The 22,319-nt window shown below is 35.0% G+C and overlaps 1 long non-coding RNA gene across 5 annotated transcripts in view; it reads left to right on the top strand.

The window, feature by feature from the left end:
• Positions 1 to 22,319, top strand: part of LOC118763121 — a 242,022-nt gene that overhangs the window by 205,865 nt on the left and 13,838 nt on the right. For 3 of the 5 annotated variants that reach the window (XR_004998874.1, XR_004998875.1, XR_004998877.1), the window contains exons 5-6: positions 5,518 to 5,619; positions 17,708 to 17,975. This is a non-coding gene — a long non-coding RNA (uncharacterized LOC118763121). Of the gene's footprint in view, positions 1 to 5,517; positions 5,620 to 15,810; positions 15,985 to 17,707; positions 17,976 to 22,319 lie in introns of all 5 variants that reach the window. The other 2 variants (XR_004998876.1, XR_004998878.1) reach the window with 2 other exon arrangements.

The following is a 22,319-nucleotide window of genomic DNA, read 5'->3' on the forward strand; positions in this document are numbered from 1 at the left end:
AAAGTCATGATAAGGATTACTACACATACACATTCATACACACACACACACACACACACACACACACACACACACAACACACAAACACACACGCGCGCACACATACACACACACAAATACCCGATTGGAATCCCTCGTCACCGTGGAAGTTGTCCACCTGCTGGGGGATGGATATCCTATGCATGATGCGCTTAACGTGAAATATACTGTTACACACGGCACACCAGCTGTCATCACATCTCGCTCGTAATTAGTACCATAAACTGGATCCATTGCCATGACTGGTGGTTTCTGTCGTCTTTGGTCGAAATGTGAGAACCCAGCGGAAGTGGTTGGCTGTAGAGCAGGGGTGGGGAAAGCCCCGCCCTCGAGCCCATTCTATTGCGCCCGCAGGCTGGTATACTTGTATGTAAAAATATAGTAAATTTTTCAATTATAAAATTTATACAATATTCGTATGCCTATTTGCGACATAGGTCACGTTTCCATCACGGCTTAAAACGGTTAGACTCAAATAGAAATTGTCCGGTAAATGCCACTTGAATGGACATTTTGTTTTCACTATAAAACACATATTGCTAGGTTTGTACCACACCCTTGAGACCCAACTACACTCTAGCTGAAAAATATAGGATACCTCATAAGTAGTATAAACGTCCTAAATTCAGTGGCGGTGTTAATGAAGATGTTACGCGTTAATTTAATGTCTTAAACTTATCTTTATTACTGTGTCTCGAATTATACATAGATATATACAAAATTTACAGATATAAGAGCTTGTGATCCGTTTACGGACCTTTTTCTTTGGAAATTTTTGCCCGCTGCACTAAAAAGTTTCCCCACCCTGCTGTAGAGCATGTCAATCAGACTATCTTTTACTTGTTTCAGTCATTAGGTTACACCTAAGCTGGGACATCGCCATGAAAGATTTAATTGAACAAACCCACACTGGTACTTATTTTCAAGTCTATTGCTTATTTCATTGGTCGTTTTGGCCGAACCGCTAGTTTACAAGAACGTAAACAAAACATCACCGGTTGTCAAGCGGTGGAGTCGGGATAAACACAAGCATAATCATACACGCGCGAGTGCGCGCGCGCGCACACACACACACACACACGTATACATGACGGGCTTCCACTCCGTTTCCATCTTTTAAATTTATTTAAAATCATTGGTCGGCTGGGACTGTAGTAGAAGGCATTTGCCTGATAGCCCGAACTGCCGCGTTGTGGGACTGAACACAAGACTACGTGTTTCAAAGCGATCTTCATGACAATGCAAAGTTGAAGAATATGTTGTTGATAAGATGATAAGTTGTTTCGGTGGCTATAGTGTTGTTGATATAGCCTCCAAGAAAGAATCTTTGGTAGCAATCATGTCAAAAGGCTGTCATAATATCTTTTCTAGTTATGGCACAACGCCAGCAATTTTTATGGGAAGGACTAAGTCGATTACATCAACCCCCAATACTTGATTGATTCTTATTTATCAATCCTGAAAGGATGAATGGCAAAGCTGAACTCGGCAAGATTTGAACTCAGAACGTAAAGCCAGAAGAAATGCCGTTTGGCATTGTTTTCGACTTTCTAACGATTTTGCAAGCTCGCCGTCTTAAAGATTATCATAATATTGGCTTCAAATTTTGGCACAAGGCCAGCAATTTTGGGGAACTGGGTAAGTGAAAGGTAAAGTCAACCATGTCAGAATATGAACTCAGAACGTAAAGACGGACCAAATGCCGCTAAGTATTTTGCCCGGCGTGCTAACGATTCTGCCTGCTCGCTGTCTTGAAGACTATCATAGAAATTGAAAATTAATTTGGTGAACGAAATATGAAAGCAAGAACGACAAAGTTTTTTTTTAATACAAGAATAAAAGGAAAGGTATTAAAATTAGAACAATGGGAAGAAGACAGAGTTGAAAGAGAGCAGTACTGCTAATATCAAAAGACAGCGTGATGTTGAGACAATGACAAGTAGAAGATATGAAGTAAATTGCATGGTAAGTGTGAATACGAGGAACTTTGTAGAATCGGATATTGAACAACAGTCATGTGCCCAGCACTGTGTAATGTATTATTTTAGTTCAAGTTATTGTAGAAATATCTAGCACGGCATTTTCAGCAGCTGTTGATATAAAGACAGGAAATCTGACCATGTCTTCACAGAGTTTATTTCCTATAATAATAAATAAAACAAAAATATAATAAAATAATAAAAATAATAAAACAAAATTATATTATAGGTGAACTACTCTGCTCAGCACGTAAATTTCTTGAAAATACCATTTTTCTTAATGAAATCAAGTCCTCTTTGCTTCGGCAGACTGAAATATTCTGAAATACTCACCTAAATGTGATCGCTAATGTCTTATAGTACATATATTGCTTGATATTATTAATGTGGAACAATAGTTCGACGAGCTAGCCGAATCATTAGACCGCAGGGCAAATAAGGGTTTGCGATGTTTGTTTTGACTGTATACATCCTGACTTTCAATTTCTTAGGAAGAAACAGGCTAGGATTGTCTCGTATGTGTAGATATAAATATTCTACATTTATGCTACAAGAATTGTGCAGATTTTCATTTAGCCATTGACATTAATATTTTCACAATTAATGTTAGAAATCAGACAAAATACTAGAAAATATATATCAAACTGTTAAAACAGTGTATGGTAATCCTTTGACTTTGTTTATCATGTTTTATATCGCAACTGGTGTACAATGGAGTCGTCGATTACAATTTTCCAACAAACTAATGTTTCGTTCACTTTCTGACGACTTGATTGACAAGGAAATCTTTGTAATTCAGAGGAAAACAAATATCACTAGTAAAGTACCTTTTTTTGTTTTCTCACCTATAAACATCGACGAAAGAAACACACACGTACACTCAGCATGCATTTAACACAGTCACTAACAAGTTTTGGTGAAGCCTGAAGTCACAAGGGAAAACACTTGAAAATATTGTTGAATAGTAGAATCGAACGCTAAACATCAAATTTCTAAACTACATAACCCGTACCCTTCAAGGAGGCTCTCTGTAAATCTTATAATAATTTTGCTTGTCATTGCATTACTTAGCCCGTCGGTAACGCTTTCGCGTGATTAGAGAAAAAGTGGGAGAAAGGAAAGAGAGAGAAAAAGAGGGAGAGAGAAAAAGGGAGGGAGAAAAAGCGGGAGAGAGAAGCGTTCATGACATGAGGTAGAGGAAATGTAATTATAATGCTTTCACGTGATTAGTTGAAGGGAAAGAGAGGAGAACGAAAAAGGAGGAAAGAGAAAAAGAAAATAAGGCGAAGAGTGAGACTGAAAGATGGAGAAAGAAAGATAGAGGGAGAGAAAATGTAAGAGAGAAAGATAGAGAGAGAGAGAGGAAAATACAGAGAGAAAGAGAGAGGGAGAGAAGCGTTCATGATATGAGGTAGGTGCAACGTAATAATTTTAGCAGAGGGGTGATGTTCTGATGGTTAGCAGATGAAAGGCAGATGGAGAGGGGAGAAGGAGAGAGAGAGAGGGAGAGAGAGAGGGGGGAGAGATATGATATTGGTGGAGCTGGAGGTGGTGGTGGTGGAGGTGGAGGTAGTGGTGGTGGTGACTGGATAGTGAAAAGTGTACTTTTTAAAATTGAACTAAGTTTGTTTTTTTTTATATCACCTATCACTTAACGCATGTGGATAAGTGCAATTCTGTGAAATATTCAAGCTTATTTATGTGGCAGATATATGCAATGTAACTGAAGGTAGTATCATATGTACGGGATAGTTTTTGTTTATGGGGAAAAGGGAAAAATAAGAGTGAATATTTATTTTATGAGTGCTGTGTATTAAGTCTATAAAATTGTGTATAAAGTATATAAAATGTATGTATAATGTGCATTAAGTAATCATTTTATTCCAGTTTCTTTCACTTTTTAATGAGTAGCAGATGAGCGACTATCTTTCCATACAAACACAACACAGGTTGCGCTTTCAGATTTTTGGATAAAGTTTTCAGAAATAACCCAATAGGTTTTCCATTAATTCCGTAAAATTTTCACGGATACCACGGATAAGCTAAGTATCCGTATTAATTATGCTGTCAAATATTTTAGAAGGCATTTCGATGATACTCTTTAAAGAACTGACGTAGAATTAAGATTATTCACATATTAAGCACAGTGTATGTATGTACTTAAAACCATGAGTAAATTGCAGCCTGTACACTTTCTGAACGACACGCCTAACGTAAAATAAATTTGAATATTTTTTAGCAATGCAGTCTGCCTGATGATGAGCCATGTCTCATGCGGCATGGTTCTTGAAAAAAGTTGTCATGTTTGTTCTATGCTAATGCATAGTACTCGGAGAAAGTACCATTTACTATGACCTCGGATTGATACTTCATGAATGTACTTTGATTGACACAAACTGTGTAAAAGCCTGTCGTATACACACACACACACACACACACACACACATATATATATATATATATATATATATATATATGCATGTATGCATACATACATTATATACATACATGCATACATAAATACATACACACACACACACACACACACACACATACATATATATATATATATATATATATGTATGTATGTATGTTCTCTGTCTTTTCAGTTGATTTACTTGATTTCCAGAGGAGGGATGCTGAAATCATAATAACTCTGGATATAATCTTAACTGTTGAAATGGATTTATCCGTGTCTGTTTTTGTCCTTTCTATTGATTGTCGTACATGTCTTTTACTGTTATTTCTATCTATCTATCTATCTATCTATCTATCTATCTATCTATCTATCTATCTATCTATCTATCTATCTATCTATCTATCTATCAGTCAGTCAGCCTGTCTGACCGGTTGTCTCTCCGTCTGGTTGTGAGTGCACGCACGTGTGTGTGTGTGTGTGTGGTGTGTGTGTGTGTGTGTGTGTGTGTGTGTGTGTGTGTGTGTGTGTGTGTATCTGAATGTATATGGGTTTTTGACTCGGAACAGAAAGAGAAGGTGGGGAGCAAAAAAAAAAAAAAGAGAGAGAGAGAGATCGAAGGAGAGGGAAAGAAAAATGAAAACTAAATGCTGCAATGTATTGAGTTCAACACATGACCGTCTTAGTAATCTTCATTGCCATCAGAACCATTAATAATTCATAATCATTATAGATATGATTGCAGATATTCAATTTTTAATTGATTATCGTCAAAACAAAAATACTTTAAAATTATCTCATTTTATGAATGCAATGAGAACGTATCATTGTGTCATTTGACTAATCATTTGTAGAATGAATTAAAACAAAAATTGCTAGAGTAGAATAAATTATTTTGCCGCGAGCAAAAGAGGTCTATTAACCATTTGTTAACGCAGACCATTACTAGTCTCCTTAGACTTAAATGTTTTACTTTATAAAGAATATGATGTCTTCCAGCTAAAAGATCAAATTATTTCTGAATAAATACTTATTTGTTTATAATTATCTTTTTGTTTTTCTTTTTCAATACTAAATCACTAGAAGAACAGCAACGGAGTAACCGTGCAGTTTCTGGATTTGAACTCGAATCTACGTAACAGACAGTTTTGTGACCACATCAGCAAGCCTGTGTCCATCTGCAAGGTAGGCAATCTGAAAGTGTTCAGTTACACACACATACACACACACACACATACACACACACACACACACACACACACACACACACACACACACACACACACACATATTTACTTTTTTCACCCTTTCACTTGTTTCAGTCATTTGACTGCAGCCATGCTGGAGCACCGACTTGAAGAGATTTTTAGTTGAACAAATCGACACTAGGACTTGTTTTTTTCAGCGTAGTACTTATTCTATCAGTCACTTAGCTGAACTGCTAAGTTATGGGGATGTAAATACCAACACCTGTTGTTAACCGGTGATGAGGGGAAAACACAGACGCGCGCGCGCGCACACACATACACTCGCACACGCACGACGGGCTTCTTTGGTTGGCCCGAAGCTATAGTAGACTATACTTACCCAAGGTGCTACGCAGTGGGACTGAACCCGGTACCCTGTGGTTGGGAAGCAAGCTTCTTACCACACAGCTACGCTGTGTGCAAAAGAAGTCTATTAATCATTTGCTAACGCAGACCATTCTAGTCTCCTTAGACTCAAATGCTTTACTTTATAAAGAATTTGATGTCTTCCAGCTAAAAGATCTTGAATTAGAAGCAGCTCTAATGATGTCAATGTTACATACTTACTACCTGTATTTTGTTTATACCCTCATTAGCTATGGGTTAGCGGTAGAGGCCAAATACCTTCAAGGCACCGAATATAAAAAAAGCAACACTAAATATTTCAAACTAGGCGAAACGACTCGTCCCGTGAGTGACCGAGAACAATGGATATCGATATTTCGCTCTATTTGCAGCTCTTCAGTATCACGTAGTCGCTATTCCGCAGCTAATGAGCGCATAAGCAAAACACATACAATATGTATGTGACATCGATAATGTCTGCATTATTAGAACACCTTATTGTTCAAAATTAAATTTTGTTTTGCCTGTGCGGCGCTGCACACATCAGCAAATAAACTCTACACTATTTGCATATATATCTCAGACCTGCAATTATAGTTCGTTCCGAGCTAACTCGGGTGCACGATATCGTCTAGTTACCAATACAGCGGAATATCGATATTTATTGTTCTTGGTCATCTTACGAGGCGAGCTGTTTCACCTGGCTTCAGGTATTCAGTGTCTTTTAACACTCGGCGCCTTAAAGGGACTTTTCTCTCTGACGCTTTCCCACAGTTGATAAGGACATAAGCAAAACACATATAGTATGTGACATCGGTAATGTTTATCGCCATGTTGATTCGCTAGCCTCTGCACGCATTTTTTTCTCTCCTTGTTTCTCTCCGTGTTTCTTTTCCGTGTATTTTTCTGTTGAAGAGCGTAGGCTCGAAACGTAAAAGACTTGTTTTATTTATGTTCCTGAGCGCCATACTAATACAATTGTTTGTTTGTATTCCACCTGCCTTCGTCTTTTGTTTATTTTTATAAAGCTTCTCGTTATATATATATATATATATATATATATATATATAATATTATATATATATATATATATATAATATATATATTTATATATAATATATATATATATATATATATATATATATATTTATATATATATATATATATATATATATATTTATATATATATTTATATATATATATATATATATATAATAGAGAGAGAGAGAGAGAGAGAGAGAGAGAGAGAGAGAGATAAAGAATATGAGCGGTTTAGTTCACTGGTAATCTAACGGATAGGTACGCTGAATAAGTGCTATAACTGGTCATAGGTTAGGTCCCAAGTTCACAGCTGAGGCTGGAGCTAGGGATCTGTATTAGGCTTCCAAGTTAGCTGGTATATATTATACTTGAGGAAAAAAGGTAACAAAAATCAAGGCTGGACAGGTATCTCAAGTAATTTAGAATATTTAATTAGGATAAGGTGAATTTGAAGTCTTATAGCTGTTTCTGGGATATCCTAAGTGATAGGCTAGCATGTCCGTACACTGGGTATTCCGTCATCAGAGACAAGGTGAGTATGTGTGAAAGATCTAGAGAGGGAAATTCACAGTATATAAGGAATAAAATAGTAGATAAAGAGTAAAACAGTATATAGAACACAGACAGGATAATAAAGTTCACAGTTCATCTTTTTTAGAGGGTATGGATGTTGGTCTGTACTTCCGTGAAGGTACAGGCCTTTAGGTATAATCCCAGGTAAATCTAGGTAGTATTTTGGCAGGTTGTGCTATTAAGTTAGACATGGCCTGGACCAATCTTTGGTCGAAACATATCTAAGTTTATGTTGAATGTTGCGTTCATGTTGAAGGAATAGAATTAAGTGTATAGCTAATATGAAAATGGTCCACGTGGATATATAGAGTGAGAAAGACAGACATCATGATAGAAAGATATGGGTTGCGGGTGAATGAATAGAAGAGAGATGAGAAATAGAGAAAAGAAAGGAATGGGACGGGTGTAGGAAAGAATGAATGAGAGCGAAAGCAAAATAAAATCAAAAATGAAAATAATAATAAAGATAAGATGCCAGTATTACTTTTCGCAAGGGCCGGTTCGGGGTGTGAGGTTTGGCATTAAGGTTTTGGAAAAGTGGAGGAGGAAGGCGTTTATGTCTATTAATTAAATAGATGAATTCTAGGTTTGGTGTGGTCAGAAAGAAAATTTAGTTCAGTGGCCAGTAGGGATAGCTAAAAATAGATGTATAGCTTAAGGGAGTACATATAGGATAAAAATACAATTAAATGTATAAAGAATAAGAATTAAAGAATTAAAAAGGTTATAGACTAAAAGATTAAATTCAAAATTAAAAGAATTAAAAAAGAGTATTGCAGCTAACTAGCTTCCAAGATACTTATGTTAACAGAGAAGAAACGGAAAAAACACACGTATATTGTAACGATCGTGGATGCATATAGGCAAGTGTTATATGTGCTGATTTTACTTGCACACGTAAACTCATTTAAATATCAGGAGCATAACAAATCCACGTCCCTAGCCAACTACAGACACCATCTGATAAATAAGAAAATACCATATAGGATATCCTGGGTCATAATAGATTCTGGTGTTCTATACCAAAGCCAAGGCTCCACGTGTGGACTCTGACTGAGAGAAGCCTCCAAATATTAATTCATAATTTACCACAATTACTCAATAAACAACACGAAGCGTTCTCTACATGACAATTAATTTTAATTTTTAGTTTGTAACCATTTTAATTTTTAATTCTTTAATTCTTATCCTTCATACATTTAATTGTATTTTTATCCTTTATATACCCCCTTAAGCTAGGCATCTATTTTTAGCTATCCCTACTGGCCACTGAACTAAATTTTCTTTCTGACCGCACCAAATAAACGCCTTCCTCTTCCACTTTACCAAAACCTTAATGCCAGACCTCACACCCCGAACCGATCCTTACGAAGAGTAAAACTAGCATCTTATCTTTATCATTATTTTCATTTTTTGATTTTATTTTGCTTTCGTTCTCATTCATTCTTTCCTACACCTGTCCCATTCCTTTCTTTTCTCTAGTTCTCATCTCTCTTCTGTTCACTCACTCGCAACCCATATCTGTCTATCATGATATCTGTCTTTCTCACTCTATTTACCCATGTGGACCATTTTCATAATAGCTACACAATTCTATTCCTTTAACATGAACGCAACATACTACCAAAATACTGCCTGGATTTACCTGGGATTATACCTAAAGGCATATACCTTCACAGAAGTAAGGACCCATACCCTCTGAAAAATGAACTGTGAACTTTATTCTCCTGTCTGTATTCTATCTACTGTTTTACCCTTTATCAATTTTATTCCTTATAAACTGTGAATTTCTCTGTCTAGATCTTTCATACATATTCACCTTGTCTCCTATGACGGAATATCTAGTGTAACGACACGCTAGCCTATCACTTAGGATATCCCAGAAACAGCTGTAAAGCCTTACTCTAATTAAATATTCTAAATAACTTGGGATACCTAACTTGCCTTGATTTTTATTGTCCTTTTTCCTCTAATATAATATAATATAATATAATATAATATAATATACTATAATATATATATATTATATTATATTATATCATATATGTATTTAAAGTAATACACACACGCACACACATGCGTATGTGGATTTTTGTGTGAGCACACATGCATGCGCGCGTGTATGTGTATATTTCCCAATTAAAGTTTCTTCAAATGGCTATTTACTTATTTTGTTTGACTCTATATAAGAAATCAAGTCTAGTACACGAAATATTATTAAGTTTTAATATTTTTTAAGATTAATTTTCAGTACAAATCTATAGAATTCATCTAAAATCTCTGTTAGAGTTTTAAAATTTCATTATACCCTGACCACTAATTCTAAAGTTATTGAAGTTTACAAAACGGGTAAGGATTCAGGCTCTTAAAATCGATCCTTTTTCATGTATAGCTCTGTTACATGTTTTGTGCATTTCGTACGATATTCAATGAGCCCATCTATGATTAAAATACTAGCATTTCCAACGTTTTCTAATTTACTGAATCATTCTTGGTATGAATTACATAAATAAATAAAAAAACGAATTAAAGGTCTTAATTCTTAACGGTGTCAAATTATGGGAAACATAATCTTTAACTAACGATGAAATGCAAGACAAAATAGTTTAAAATAATATATTTATTATCTGAACCTAATTTGATTAATATCTGTACTAAAACTGACTTCACTATTTGACTTTGACTATCTGTGTATCATATTTCAATATATACGCACCGCCATAAGGCTGTTTCAATTGCGTACGCCGATTTTTTCTACAGTTCGGCAAGCTTCCGCAATACAGTAAATGTTTTAATTACTGTTTTGTCAATATCGAGGCACATATTTCCTTTAAGCAGGTGACAGTCGGCTACATGGCATTGACATGCCTCAACGAAGGCGAAACACAATTATCTTTTTCGGTAAATAACTGAAGTCACAATATTCGTTTCGTTTCTATATATGTTTTGTTTCTAACACAAGTTTATGGAGATATTTTATCTCAGACAATTTTACAGCAGCATGCCTTCTAACGGTGTATATACATTTTGTATGAGACGTAGATGGCGGATTTTCATTTGACGTTGTTTCAGTTGCGTACATCGACTGCTTGACTATATTGTTGTCAGACATCGTCTTGATATTGGTAAAGCACACCATTACAGAAATTATTTTATAAAATAAAACACTCTCCATTACGCTCTCGGATGTATCTTTTTGAAATGTAATAAAAGCTTCAGAAATCCTCACAAAATTTACCTAGTAATATGTGTTGAAATATCATAGCCACAGATTGAGCTTCATAGATATTTGCGAAATTGCGTTACATTTGAGCTTTCTGTGAAACTAATCCAAGACCACTCCGCCTAGCAAACAATGACACTAAACTTATCTTACAAGATTTCGAGAGGAACATGTCAGCTAATGTGAATAAATATCTCCTACATTAAAGGAATTCTGAAACAAAAAATCAATTTCGTTATCATTTTGTCTAATGAAACCAAAACTGTTCTAATGTTTTAAAACGTGTGCCATCAGGCAATCCTGAACATACCTATCTTTGATCTTCAGTTTCTCATCCTTTACTGTAACTCGAAACATCAGTTTGGATGCACTGCTTGGGTTTACTTGGAAGGAATACTCAATTTCTTTCAGCTTAAAAATTCTCATCCTAAAAGTTCCACTCTGTCTACAACTACATATTGCAGAGATAAATTTACTGTTTATAAACTGCTGAAGAGTAACAATTATATTTTTATTGACTAACAATGAATGCCATATTTAATGTTAAATTAGTTTAGCAGCCAATCGAATATTAGTTTAGTTACACACCCACTAAGTTATGTATTTACTTTTTATTTGTGTATATGTATATATATATATATACATACATACACACACAAACACACACACACAGACACACTCATATGCACACTCGCACACACACATATATACATACATACATATATATATATATATATATATATATGTGTGTGTGTGTGTGTGTGTATGTATGTATGTACACACACACACACACACACACACGTATGTATGTATATGCCACCTTCGATAGTTGGGTATATCATATAAAGATGTTGAGTTTATTGATTTTGACAGTAATCAATGTCAAATAATGATTTGTTCGGAGGTAAAGAATTTTGAAGAAAACAAATAAACTTATGCAGAAACTGAAATAAAACACTTGGCTAAACACAGAAATAGTGTTATCTTTCAGTAGCTGAACGTGTCGTAGGACTTGCCTTTCTAAGAATGATAACTTCACATTTGAGAATTCTTCATAGAGTTGGCTCAAATGACACAAAGTTCATTCCAGCAGAAACACTCATATACCATATTTGTACTATGACATGTAAGTCCTGCACTAGTCTAAAGAGGCATTTAGATATCCACAAATAAAGAATGACAAAAAACACTGTGCCACTTGAAGTGAGACATATTTGCACTGTTTGTAATGCAAATTTCAAAAAGCTCTCGAGACTCAAAGGCTACCTGCGTGTTCTTGCACTGAATAAGTACGTCTAACCAGCTTTGAAAAGGAGTAGACTGCCTCTCTATACATTTTTGCGTTTAAAAAGCTGAAAACAATGAACACATGTTTAACGAAATTAATACTGAAAATCTGAAAGATTTTAAAAAAAATAATTAATAATTATCAATTTAGGAAAATCTTTCTTCAAATATTGTGACTGTAATAAGAACATTTCTAGGCACTTTTATACATATCGTAAATTGAATTAACTTTTACTAAGAAAATGTTGACATTTCCCTGCTAAACATGTTCTCTGCAAAAAAGCATTTGAATTAGTTTTATATATAATTTGACAAAGACAATATATATATATACAAAGATTATGTATAAATAGGCGTAGGAGTGGCTGTATGGTTAGAAGCTTGCTTACCTGCCACATGGTTCCGGGCAAGTGTCTTCTACTATAGCCTCGGGGCGACCAAAGCCTTGTGAGGGGATTTGGTAGGTAAAATCTGAAAGAAGCCTGTCGTATGTATGCATATGTATATCTATCTATCTATATATATATATATATATATAGGGAGAATTCACCTTGGGCAAATGTGAATTCTTCTAAAGCGTCAGGCTGACCAAAACCTTGTGAGTGGATATAGTAGATAGAAACCGAAAGAAGCCCGTCGTGTGTGTCTGTGTCTGTGTTTGTCGCCCACTACTGCTTGACAGGCGGTAACTTACCAAGTTTAAAATAAGAAAAAGTAGTGGGGTCGATTTGTTCGTCTAAAATTCTTCAAGGCGGTGCCCCAGCGTGGCTACAATCTAATGACTGAAACAAGTAAAAGTTAACAGATAAAATGTATACATATATATACATATACACGCATACATACATACATACATACATACATACATACATATATACATATATATATATATATATATATATATATATATATTATATATATATATATATATATATATATATATATATATATATATATATATATATATATATATATTTATATATGTATATATGTATAAGGGTGAAAAGGAACACACGAGTTGATATGTATGAAAAAACAAGTCAAAATAGAAAATGCTAAAATAATTTTATAAAGAACATTTCAGTACCGGTTTCGGTCATTTTGAGACCTTTTCAACTGTAACGATTAAATAATTAAATTTGGAAAAATTAAAAGAAAAGTTTTTTAAAAGTTTTTTTAAATATTTTTATACAAATATTTTACAAATATTTAAAAGTTTTTTTTAAATATTTTTATACAAATATTCCTTTAAAAAAACTTTTCTTTTAATTTTTCCAAATTTAATTATTTAATCGTTACAGTTGAAAAGGTCTCAAAATGACCGAAACCGGTACTGAAATGTTCTTTATAAAATTATTTTAGCATTTTCTATTTTGACTTGTTTTTTCATATATATATATATATATTAAAATAAAAACAAACGAATGGGTTCTCTCAATTGTTTTATTATCAGTCTCTGTTGTAACGTGAACATCCATTAGATTATATATTACGTTACGCAAGTCTCATTTTCTTCAAGCTTACCAAATAAACAGGTGAACAGTCACATGTTCATTAATCAACAGCTCATCAAGAAGTGAAATTTCTGATCGGAATTACAAAGATTTGAGAAATGCAAAGTGGGTGGCACTACGCGGATGAATAAGGTTGTAAATTAAAGAATAATGAAACACCGTTTCTATTCAAACTTAACCTCGCTCTTAAAGGCTTGTATGTGTACATATATGCATGTATGAATGTATATACGATACACATTTATGTATGTGCGTGGTTGTGGGTGTGAAAGCGAATACCCGAATGGTTAAGGAGTCATAAGGTCGTGAGTTCGATTCTTGAACTGGGCACCGTATTGTGTCCTTGACTGATTTCACAGTAATCCAGTCTATTTAGCTGAAAATGAGTACCACAATGTTTTCAGTTCAATAGTGAAAGCAACGTAATACTTTAGCTTTTCAGTTTCTGCTCAATATTATAGTCAGGTTCAATAGTAATATTAATTGCTTAAATACTATTATCATTTTTCTTTCTTTTTCGCGTGTTATGGAGAAGTATGCCAGATTATTATGTGACAATTTGCGGTCTGTCTGCATTCCGTAAAATTTTGCATTGTCATTTTCTACCCTTTTGCGTACCACAGAACCTTTCTTTCAGAAACCGAAACTGATTAACCAGCCATATTATTCGAGCAGTTTTTGTTAGGTTCTTGCATCTAAGCGTATTTTGTGGAAGGCAATGCTGGAAATCTTTATACAATATAATGCATTGTTTCAGAAAAGATACCGTCATATAGTTAAGAAATGGTAAATACAATGTGCTTTGTAGTCTTCCCAAATTCCTATATGACAAGCGTAGTTTCTTCTGCTGTCCTAATTAGGATGGACATGTTCATCTAAGCTAGCAGCAGTATTCTTTTTAAATTGATAAGTAAACATTCTGCTCACAGAAATATTGGCTTACAAAGACATGCCGTTTATAGCTGCGCCTCATTTACATACATTTATGTATTCATCTTTGATGCTAGCTGGGCTTTAAATTTAAAGTGTTAAAATTTATATTGAATTTCTCGAGAGAACACTGCTGCGGAAGATCAATTTCTATGATAGTTAATATAAAAATGTAGTGTGGAACATTGATAATTGCTTCACTTAATTGTTCTCTGATACTCAATATTCTACTGGCCCCTCTTAGAGGTATATAAATGTTTTAGGTCAGAGTTATTTTAATGCTAAATTGATATTAATTTAATGCAGTGAACATCAATAATTTAATTAGAAATATTTGAGAGAGGCTAGTTCAATGACTAATACTTACACATACAATATTGTGCATATATTTAGTGATTCTCTCATCCCTACTTCGGTATTTACAAGAAGTCTGTGTTTCACTGAGAAGATCTACATGATGATCGCTTTATTTGTTTACCTATTTGTATCACTTGCTTTAATCTCCATCTGTTTACGTAACTTTATACTTCTCACTTTTTCCTTGTGTAACCTCATGCAATTACATGCTTCATTAGGCCGGTCTGACTTTGACAGCTTGCTCTAAACACTACAATTATATACATGTATTAACAAATTCTTCTATACCAGTGTGGTATCTTTTTTATATTTGGGGCGTTACGTTTATATTAACTACGAATTCAATACATAAATTAACAATTCTGTTTATAGCAGTCTAGTACGACTTAAACATAAATGAAGTTTTCTCCTGTACTTGCCGAGATGGTTAAATTAATATCAGTCATTGAACTTATGTTTTCTTTTCTTCTGGGCATAGTTATTTTAAATTAGCCTTTTAGTACTCAATGTATTAAATATGTTAACACATACTTAACTGTCTTTCATACAGATTACGTCTCCTAGTAATTAATATTAGTGATATATTTATTTAGTGTGCAATATGTAATGTGCTTTTTCAGTGGATTCTTAGTGTTACTGTCATACTGATTAGCAATATTATATTGACATGCACATGCTTAATCTTGACACAAACTTCATTGGACACTACAACTTGGGAAGGCCTGCAAAGGTCACAACCATTTTTATGCACCACATCCTGTTTATTTCAAATTCAGGATCTTTGTATTTTGTCAGTTTTCTTCCACTTACTTTCGGCTATTCTTCTTGGTGGTGACGGAACGTGTATATTTTATTCCAGTCCCCGATCACTGTATCTGAACGGATTTCCTTGTCGGTCTGAACAAACATCCCTTAGCCAAAAAAGTAATACATCCACATGCATCACTGAGCAGACACTCAAATACTGTGAAAGTTATATCACCGTGATGAAATATTAGTAGAAAAGAGATGGTACCAGCATACATCGGAAAAGGTATTAGAGAATAACTGTATACCCTGAGCATGTTTTAATATCTTTCAGTATATGAATGTTTCTATATATCAATGTGTGCGAAGGGAGAGAGGAATGAAAACAGAAAGAAAGAAAGAAAGAAAGAAAGATAGATAGATAGAAAGATAGATAGATAGATAGATAGATAGATAGATAGATAGATAGATAGATAGATAGATAGATAGATAGATAGATAGATAGACAGATGATAAATCAAAAGACAGGATACATAAGGTAAAAAGGAGAGGTGGTAGATGGGAGGAATAAGAGTGATGTATGTATTCACAGGCACGCGCACAAATGTGTTTGTTACTATTGTTTAACCCCCACCCCGCCAAGTCCGATTTGATTAAACTGACCTATGGTCAAAGACAATCCATTTCTGACAATTCTGTTATTTCTCAGACATTCTGTATCCTGGACGATTACGTCATCTTATATGTTCTTTGATACGACAGTAGCCAAAGCTCTGAGGGAAATTTAGCTTCTATTTTTAGCAGATAGATCAAAAATTTAGCGGTTTTTTTCGCTGCTTTGTTACACGACAAAGAAGAAGCATTCATTGAATTCATTTAAGGCAATATCCATAGGTAGCCCCAGGCACCTATCGATATTACCTTTAAGGAACTGGTTTCCATTTCCTGTTATAACTAGATTTTCCCATTCAACAACCTCGTTGTAGCTCACTGACCTTGTCTGATCAGGTTCTTATTGTTTACCTTTGATCACGTTAGGTCAAGTAATTGTCTTTATTTATCGTACTATATTTATGTGTATGCATGCGCGCACAACGTGGCTGCGAACTTCTTCACCACATAGCAATGGCTGAGCTTCGTGCTAAACTTGACAGTATGCATAAAAAGAAGAGAAAACACACTATCCCACCAGAAATAAAAGTATGAAAAAATTCAACTAGATTATAGCTGGGAGATAACAGTTTAACCAAAGCAGCCACCTTCAGCTTCCACCACGGCCTCAAGGCGTCTGCAAAACCTAACGTATGCGTTCCTTTCTCAGCCCCTTGGAAGATTTTCGAACACCTCACCAGCTCGGCATTGGTACTGCAGGTAGAGAGGTTGGTGTCTTTATCAATCGCGTCCCACACATAGGTAAGCCCTGGGATTATAATCGGGGGAAGTAGGAAACCAGAAATAAGGGCTGGTGAAGTCGTAGAAATTCTGACTCTTTCTGACGTCATGGCGAGGTGCAGAATTCTGCTGCTACACATATGGCCTTCCTGCAGCAACCCTCTCTAGCCAGGGTCTTCATCACAGTCTATCATCAGATGAGAGGCCTGATCTGAATGTCTACCAAAAAAAAAAAAAAAGAAAACTTCCATTAAAGTAAGTGCTTGGAATCCACTGAAGGCTACGTAGTAATATTAAATAAATCAACGGATTAGGTCTAGCACTGAAAGACAAAATGGTAAATTTGAATTATATTAGTGTGCTGTATGAAAGAGCAGAAATTGGGGTGTGTGTTAGATAGCGCCATTATCAGAGAACAATAACATATTAAAAAGGTTCTGTCCGAAACGATAGCTTTTCCTTCTTGAGGCAAGCCTCATGTCTCACCTTCTGCTTTCTTACTTTCGCAGACAGCTAGTTTTTTTCTTTCATTTATTTATAAGATATTCCCTAGATATCATAATCGAGAAGAAATATGTTTTATTCTTTTATTCTTTCATTCCTTTTTTTTTTCAAAGCATTCTCTAATGTTTGCCAAAATTGCAACTGGTAAGATAATTGGAAGAAGAAGAAACGAAGCAGAGACCGATTCTTTGATATTTCAACACTCCAGTTTTAGGAGAATGAGAACAAAAAGAAAAAAAAAAAGAGAAAAATAGAGGCAAACGAAACTGATGAAAGCAACAGAAAGTGATGCAATGATTACTTCTACCTGTAGTCTGAAGGAAACCACACCTTTCTCATCAGTAGAAGAGAATGTGTATTTATATGTCATCAAATTTAACCGTAAGTTGCATTTTAAACGTCAAACCTCGCCTTACTTTAGCAAAACAAATATATTTTGGGAATACATTTGGCATACTTTAAGTGTATCATTTCAAGGAAAAAAACTGTTGGCCTATATATATATATATTATATATATATATATATATATATATATACACACACACATACACACACGCATACACACACACACATACATACACACATACGTACACACACACACCAAAGGAAATTTTTTTTAGAAAAGTTTCGTGATACGGTCACAATATTTGAAAAAACGTTTCCTTGAATTAAATATTTTAAAGCATGTTTAAAAATTCCTTAACAAACGCGAGTTTGAAAAGTTGAAAATAGCGAAAAGCGCTAACACAAAATTTTCTCTCCTTCAGGTCTGTGTTGATTTACTTTAACAAAAAACAATTTTTACATGTAATTAATAATTTCTAATTTAAGAATATCATACATATATACATATTAATTAGCACATCCAATCTAACCTGGATGTTCTTCTTATAACACCGTAGGCTGCGATGAACGTCCTCAAAAATCATTTCGTGTAGACGACAAATGCTAAAAAGCATCGAAATACTATATCAGTTGACAAAATTTCGCTAGTACCGTCGGGTGGCAGAACTGTATCACGTGATTTCACTGTATTGGGGGTCATCACCAATAGGATGCCAAACACCGAATGCCAGAGAGAAAATCAATCAGACCCATGTAGAATAATACCGATCAGATCACGTGATACAGTATTGCCATCCGCCGGTGCTGAGAAACTTTAGTCAACCTATATAGAATTTCGATGCTTTTTAGTATTTGTTTTCTACAAGAAATGAATTTTCGTGACGTTCACCGCAGTTTACGACGCCATAAACAACGCATCCCGGTTAGGTTGGGTGTGCTAATTAATATTCGTTACAAAGGTTGCTTATGTCGCTGATAGTTACTTTGCATTCGGCCTGCTAGCTTTTCGCGATTCTAGGTTTGAGAGATTTTCTATCTGGAATTTAGTGCTTGGCTTCCTACTACTGATGAACGGGAACATGGTGACGTCACACTACAGTAGTATCGTCCGCCGGTGCTGATGAAATTTAGTTAACCGATATAGAATTTCGATGCTTTTTAGCTTTTGTCGTCTACACGAAATGAATTTTTGGGCGGTTCATCAAAGTCCCTTTATTGCTAATAGCTTACATACATACATACATACATACATACATACATACATACATACATACATACATACATATTAGTTCATGAGAAAAAGAGACGACAAAAGAAAACGTTGGTTATGTTATGAAGTTCATCAGCTTACAGCTGTTTCTGCTATAGTGGACTCATAGTTGAGTGCCTGATTAACATTCTATAGATCCGTCGGAGCCTCGAATATGAAGTGCATATCCATATGATACTGTGAAAACTGCATCATAATGAATGGGCTAAGTTTTCTTTACCATAATATACTTCACATTTCTTCCCCACATGTCTAAAAGCTGCAAATTTGGATTTAGTAAGGAATAGACGGCTTACTTTAGGATATGTGAGATGAGACACAAACAATCGGTATGACTTGACGAAGAGAGCGACGAGAGTATCTGTTAAGCTCATAAGGGGTTGTAGCTCCTTTTTTTCAGTGATAGTTGTATTGATTGTAGGAGATTCAGAAAGATGAATCAACAAGATTGCGAGCCAGTGGTTGTAGCATTCGTGTTAGTGCTTCTCTGCCAATTAACCGAACGACTTTTTGTGTGTGTGTTCTAGGCTATACGGGTATCTAGCATTATTACTTTCCAAAACAGTTGGAGAGTTTTTGTAGAGAACCAGTAAGCGATCAGGGTTAAAGAATATTCTGTCAGGGAAGAAAAAGTACAGTCACTACATTTCAGTTTTTTATTGTGTTACATGTGTGTGAGTGTCATCACAAATTATCAACAGTTGTGAGACCAATCATTTTTGGCTATTTCAGAGATTCTATGTTGTGTTTTTTGCGCACACAGAGGATGTAGTATTATAATATATTGTGTGTAACTATATTGAAATATAGTAGTTTGTTATGTCTTTACTGATATACTTTTTCAAAGCCCCTGTTCATAGATGCGGGCTATGTTTGGTCCGAAGCTATGTATAACTTGTGTTGGGTGTAAATGAAGTCTCAATGCAGAAGATTTAATTAGTGTGAAAAGCGGCACCATGTACATAGGATTATATGTGCGCGGTTCAAAATATCTGCGAGGAATTATTATTACACAGAATGAAGAATGTAGGCTAGAAAACTGAACTTTGGACACGCATAACTAAGCATTCCTAGAATGTTGGTGAGAGTGAAACCTGTGGGAAGTGTTATATTTAAACCAGGGAAGTCTAAGGGAGTGCTGTCTGAGAGAAAACTTCTGATCCACGAGAGACAGACTAAGGTAGCTTTGATTGGAGGTTTCATACCAGCTTACAGTTACATTTAGGTAAGAGATTAGATATTCATTATGTATGTATGTGTGTATGTATGTATGTATGTATGTATGTATGTATGTATGTATGTATGTATGTATGTAATTATTCAGTTTATTTCAAGATTTCTTGCCAATAGAGAAAGAATCGGTTTCTAACCTAGATCCAAGGCTCCTTCATTGGAATTTTAACATCAATAACATGGTATTTTTGTTTGTATGCATGTATGTATGTATGCACATATGCACGTATGTTTTATGTATGTATTCTGATGCATATAGTTGCATATGTGGACATGCTCATATATATTTAAATGATAAACTTCTGGAAAGCTTTACAGATTTTTACAGTTCCAGTGATGGATTGGATCTGTAGACTTCGAATTAGCTTTCTCCTTTCTGGTTCTGAGGAGCCTAATTTCTCAAGATTGGTATTTAGGCAGTGTGTTACATATCCCAGGACCCCAATAATTACAGGTATAAACCTGAACTTATAATGTGGATAGAGTAATTGCAGATTTCTCAATAGTTCAGCATAGGTGTTTTCTTTTTCCCTGATGTTTAGATTTATGTTAACATCCGTGCACAACTGTGCACAGCTTCTCTTCTCTATTCCAAATCATTATATCAGGTTTGTTGCGCTTATATTTTACTGATGTCTTCAGTAAGACATTCCACCAGTATTCCTGTCTATTAAGAGTGGCTGTAGCTTCTACTATATTATGGGTTCTTATTTCTTTGTCCTTGGGATTATCCTCCCGACCGATTTCATTATAGAGTGTCCTGGCTACATCATCTCTCATCGGTAGATAATACCGTGATGACATTTTCGGACAACTGCTTATGATGTGGGTGGTATCTTCAGTTTGAACTCCACAAAGTCTGCATTGGTTGTTACATTTTACTACTTTTCCTGCATCTCTATCCCCTTTGTGCATCAGGTACTTGATTGATATTTCCTGTTCCTGGATTGCAAATGCATACTCTTCAAAGTGGGAAGTAGCATTACGGATATTGGTCCATGATAAACTGCTTTGATGATCGATGTTACTATCATCACGGAGCTTTCTACTAACATATCCATGCATAATCTTCTTGCTCATATAGGCTCATTTATTCGTCTGATGATACTTTGCGGTAGGGTCATGCGACTTCTTTGGGCATGCCTTCTAGGTTATCAGACAAAGAGTGTTGCTCAAGGAGCTGCCTTCCAAGTTTTATGATGTTATCAGTCTCATGTATGCAAACTTGGTCAAGAGATGCACTTCGACACTTAGTGGTTAGATGATATTGCCGAAGAAACATGATGCGACATTCAAAGGCATTTTGGATTTAAGTTAAGCCTCTGCCGTCTTGCTTTCGCTTCAGGTTGAGGCGGAATATGTCACTGTTTATATGGAAATTATGTGTGTTTGTTAGTGTTTTTCGGGTTTTCACATCAATGACTCGGATCTCATCAAACGTCTAATCAAGCAGACCAAAATGTTGGTATGAGTACTGGCACTGCAAACACATTGTGGGCCACTGTTTTATTGAATGAAAAGAGTTTTGAGGTCCAAATTTTCTTTATTCGGCTGTAATATTCCTTAGTAATACGTGTTTTGTTACAAATGCCATTGTAAGATATATTTTCATCCATCCCTAGTTACCTGTAAAATTCCTCGTCAGATACAGGGGAAACAGTCAAATCATTGATGGAGATATTATTAGTCCGGTTTATAGTTTTCCCCCTTTTCACAACCATATCCTGACCAAACTCCAACCTTTGAGGATGTTGTAATTAGGTCAAGGCTCTTTTCCATCTCATGCATATTCTTTGCATAAAGTTTTAAGTCATTCACAAAGAAGCAGTGTGTAATTTTGGTATTTCTGTTTCCTTGTGAAACAGGGGTTTACAGA

The sequence above is a fragment of the Octopus sinensis genome, linkage group LG4, assembly GCF_006345805.1.
Source record: "Octopus sinensis linkage group LG4, ASM634580v1, whole genome shotgun sequence".
NCBI classification, from domain to species: domain Eukaryota; kingdom Metazoa; phylum Mollusca; class Cephalopoda; order Octopoda; family Octopodidae; genus Octopus; species Octopus sinensis.